General features: G+C 46.7%; 1 pseudogene; it reads left to right on the top strand.

Annotated features, from left to right (window-relative positions):
* The first annotated feature begins 1,480 nt into the window (after positions 1-1,480).
* On the top strand, positions 1,481-4,782 carry LOC144338523 (transcription factor NF-E4-like; annotated as a pseudogene).
* The last annotated feature ends 322 nt before the right edge of the window (positions 4,783-5,104 follow it).

Below are 5,104 nucleotides of genomic sequence, written 5' to 3'. Positions count from 1 at the left end.
TCTCCATATCAAATACCAGCACAGGGTCTACACCATCCAACACTGCATTATTCCTCGAAATTCATTTATTTTTTTTGTTCACTCAACACCTCAACACATAATTGATGAGGCACTTTCTACATGGCAGGCACTGTGCAAGAGACTGAGGGTGAACTGATGAGTGGCTTACCCTTTTGGTGGCCTGTTGAGACATAATAATAATAATCATGTTGAGCTCTGAGAGTAAAATGGAAGCAGCAGTACACTTAGGAGGGACCAAAATATCCCATCCCTTCCTTCCTCATCAACTTTTAATTTGTGGATCCTCAAGGCTGAATGGACCTAGAAGCCGCCTGTCTGTATAAAGACATTCATTTGTGGCCTTCCATTTCAAGTAATTGAGTTTGCATATCTATATCAGACAAAGGGTCCTCCAGACTCCCTTCACATTATAGCTCCCTCTAAACAGTTTCAAATTGGGACAACAGAAAGTGTTTGCTTTTCACCAATTCTTTAGGTAATTTTGAGTTACCTCTCGAACCTGAGGAGTCTGGTCAGAACCTATTGGGAATAGCCACCATTAACCTAAAAAGCGATCATATCATTACATCAGGAAATTTATCATTGGTTTCTCTCCACCAAGTATTCCTACATGTTTCCCATATTTTTCTCTCTTTACCTTCCAGGGTAATATTGACATATTGAAAACATAATGAGTTTATAATTTACTTATTTGCTGTCTTTCTTAAAAATGTTTTTCCAAGGTGGCAGACAAGAGGCTTTGTTAGAGCACCTCAGCCCGTTGGAATGAGAAAAAAAAGTGTGTAGAGATTCACACTGTGAACTTTTATCCAAGATCAAAAACAGGAGCTCAATAGAAAGAGTGAAGGAATCTTCAAATACTTTTTTATTTTTTTTTATACTTTAAGTTCTGGGATACATGTGCAGAACGTGCAGGTTTGTTACATAGGTATATATGTGCCATGGTGGTTTGCTGCACCCATCAACCTGTCATATACATTAGATATTTCTCCTAATGCTATCCCTCCCCAAGCACCCCACTCCCTGATAGGCCCTGGTGTGTGATGTTCCCCTCCCTGTGTCCATGTGTTCTCATTTTTCAGCTCCCACTTATGAGTGAGAACATGCAGTATTTGGTTTTCTTTTTAAAAGTGGCAGGTCTGGTAGAAAACTGGAAGTCTTCAGAGCATGAAAGCAGGGAGACTGTCTCCACAATACACATTCTCACTAGAGAACCAGGCAATCCAGGCCATGGGGATGCTCCTCGACTCTGACTTCAAGTAATGCATCTGACTTGGTGAGTGGTGGATGAAAGATTCTCCCCAGGGCCTGAAAGCTTGAAGGGATGAGTAATTCCTCCCTTCTCAGGCCCAGTCCCAAGGCACAAGGCCACTTGTGCTAGCAGCGTGCATCAGCAAGATAGCAGAAGCAAGAAGAGAGCTGGCTGGAAGACACCTACCCTGGCCGGAAAACACCTACCATGGCCAGAAGACACGTACCCCTGAAGATTAAGAAGGAAGCCATCTGGGTACCACATAGCAGTTACGTCAGACTGGGACACTTCCTGTTTACAGGAGACTATAAAACCCCTGCCCTGACCTCACTTGGGGCTGAAGCCATTTTAGGGCTCAGCCCGCCTGCACCCAGGTGATCTTTAAAACACTATGTTGCTCCACATTGCCTTGTGTTGACTGTTGGCACACTCTCGGCATTTGAACCAATACAAGAACCTTTTATCTGGTGCCAAAACCTGGGAGGGGCTCAAGTCTGCATCCCCCATGGACCTACCCCTCCTCCCTGGAGAGCAGGCCACAGCTGCTGGACAAAGGAAGCTCCTCAGCCTCCAGTCACCTCTGTGCATGCACATCAGTCACTGATCTCACCTACTGGCAAGTTTCCCCAGGAGCCCAGTTAACAGAGAAAAAGCCACATGGCCTCTCTTGGTTTCTCCAGTCCTAAAATCCAATGCTGGTCCAAGGCTTTGTCGTGTGCCAGGCACTTGCTGATCATCTGGTCTTAGGGGGATACCTCTAAGCCATTTGATCCTGTTCTGGAAATGAAAAAGGAAGCGGTGATGATCACTCCTTTTATCCTCTCCCTCCAGCCATCCAGGATGGTCTCCTTTTTCCCTGTTCTCCTGAGCTGACCCTCCATTATGGGAAACTCCCGGTCCTCCATTCCAAAAAACAGCCCTGTAGGCCGTCTCATAAAAAACCTGCAAAGCTTAGGCCTCAGGCAGAATATCCACCCTAAGTGCCTTGTATTTTTTGCAATACAGGCTGACCACAGTATGAATTAGATAATGGGTCCAAATGGCCAGCAAATGGAACATTCTACTTTACAATTTTAACTGTCTTAAGCAATTATTGCTGATGACTGGAAAAGTGGAGAAAAATTCCTTATGTCCAGGCTTTTTTTGCACTCAGATTACAACCAGACCTCTGCAATTTTTGCTCACCTGTTCAAATCCTTCTCCTCCATTCTCACCACTCAGATTGTCTTTCTCCCCACGACCCTACCTGTTTTCCCTGGTTCCATCTAGCTGACTGCTGTCCACCCCTCCCAGCCCCTATCTCTTCCTCTCAACCACTTCTGGCTTCTTCCTTCTCTCCTGCCCATACTCTCTCAGGAGCCACCTTTGGCCCATGCCCCACCCTTACTCCAGCACCAGTGCTAGAGTGCCTTCTTCGGGAAGTTGCAGGATCTGAAAGTATTGTTAGAGTTCATGGTCCCTTATCCCTCGCTGATCTCTCTCAAATTAACAAAAGACTTGGTTCATTTCCAGAAAACCCTACTTCTTATATTAGGGAGTTTCAGTACCTTACCCAGTCTTATGAACTAACCTGGCATGACCTCTCTGTTATCCTCTCTTCCACCCTTAACCCAGAAGACCAAGACCATATCTGGACCCTAGCTCAGGCACATGCTGATACAGTTCATCACCAAGCTCCTTCCCAGCCTACTGGTGAAGAGGCAGTCCCCAAACAGGACCCCCACTGCGATTATCAAGATGGGGCCTCTGGACACTGCCATCAAGACCACATGATTGTGTGTCTCCTTGCAGGACTCAAAAAGGGTGCCCATAAAGTGGTAAACTATGAAAAATTTTCAGAAATCACCCAAGGTTCTGACAAAAACCCAGCCCCTTTTCTCTCTCATTTAATTGAAGCCATGAGAAAGTATACCAACCTAGACCCAGCCAGCCCAGAAGGATTCACTATCTTAAACCTTCTGTTCATCTCCCAATCCACCCCCAATCTTCAGCACAAGCTTCAGAAGCTTGACAACAGTCCTCAAACCCCACAATGAGACCTGCTTAATTTTGCCTTCAAAGTCTTTAACAATCATGATAAGGAAAGTAAAAGGCAAAAACAGGCAGAGTTTCAAATGCTTGCCTCCACCATCAGAGGCCCTGCACGCCCACAGGGCTGCAGCTCCACATGGAAGCCTCCTAGCAATCCACCTCCACCTGGTGCCTGTTTCAAGTGCAGCAATGAAGGCCACTGGTCCAGACAATGCCAAAAGCCAGGTAAGCCCACCAGGCTGTGCCCCCTCTGTGGAGGACCCCACTGGAAGTTGGACTGAGAGTGACCCCTGCAAGAACTCCCCCATCCGTTCCTGAGCCAGCCCTCTTATTCTTATTCAATGGCTCTCTCATCAGCAAACTCCTTCAAGCTGCCAGACTCCTGCAGAGAGTTGCCATCACTATTGAAAACCTCCTACTTGGATCTCATCAGCCTTGCCACTGAAGACTGACGGTGCCCTGGAGCAGACACTCCAGCAACTACCATCTCTTCATCCAAGCCAAGGGTAACCCTGATGGTGGCAGGTAGGCCAGTATGTTTTTAAATTGATACTTGGGTGACCTACTCTGCTTTGCCTAATTTTTCAGGACCCACCCAATTCTCGCAAGTCTCTATTGTGGGAATTGATGGGCAAGTCTCCAAACCCCATGCCACCCCTCCACTCTTCTGCTCCTTTTACCTCTTTTCCTTCACTTACTCTTTCTTCGTCCTGCCCTCATGCCCAACTCCACTCCTAGGCAGAGACATCCTTTCAAAACTCCACACTACTCTCCATTTCCACATGCCCCATAGTACCCAATGCATCCACACAGACCCCTCTGGTACTTCTAGTTTTCTTCTACTCCTTCAACCTCCCACCCTAAAACATGCAACATTTCCTTATCCCCCATCCATAGTTAACCCTGCTGTTTGGGATACTTCCACACCCTAAGTAACAAAGCACCACATCCCTGTCCGCATCACCCTTAAAAACCCCACCCAGTTCCTAGCACAGAAGCAGCATCTAATCCCCTAAGCAGCTCTCATAGGCCTAAAGCCTATCATATCTCACCTCCTCGCCAGTCACCTACTCTGCCCAACAAACTCCCCTTTTAACACACCAATTCTACCTGTTAAAAAGCCAGATGAAACTTATCGCTTAGTCCAGGACCTCAGGCTCATTAACCAAGCTGTACTCCCAGTATGTCCGGTAGTTCCTAACCCATACACTTTCCAGGATTCCCTCCAATACCACCCATTTTTATCTCCTAGACCTAAAAGATGCCTTTTTCACAATTTCTTTACACCCTGATTCTCAAGACCTCTTTGCCTTTACGTGGGAAGACCCTGACACCCACTTTTCACATCAGCTTACCTGGTGCATGCTACCTCAAGGTTTCGGAGAGAGTCCCCACCTTTTTGGACAGGCCCTTGCTCATGACCTCTGTGCCTTATCCCTAAAACCATCCACTCTTATTCAATATGTTGATGATCTGCTCCTGTGTACTCCCTCTCAAGATACTGGAACGGCCAAACTACCTCTATTTTATACTTCCTAGCAGAACGTGGGTATTGATTCTCCCCTAAAAAAGCACAAATATGCACCCCTTCAGTTACCTACCTAGGCCTAGCCCTTACCCCGCAAACCCAAGGGCCTACAACTGACTGCACATCCCTCCTCCAGTCCCTCCCACCTCTGCAAACTAAGCAAGGAATTCTCTTTTCTAGGACTAGAGGGATACTTTAGGCTCTGGGTTCCCTCCTTCTCTCTACCTGCCAAACCATTATACCAAGCTGCTAAAGGTCCTCTCCTTGAGCCT

This window comes from Macaca mulatta, chromosome X (assembly GCF_049350105.2).
Source record: "Macaca mulatta isolate MMU2019108-1 chromosome X, T2T-MMU8v2.0, whole genome shotgun sequence".
Lineage (NCBI taxonomy): Eukaryota > Metazoa > Chordata > Mammalia > Primates > Cercopithecidae > Macaca > Macaca mulatta.
This window is presented reverse-complemented; position numbering and strand designations above follow the sequence as displayed.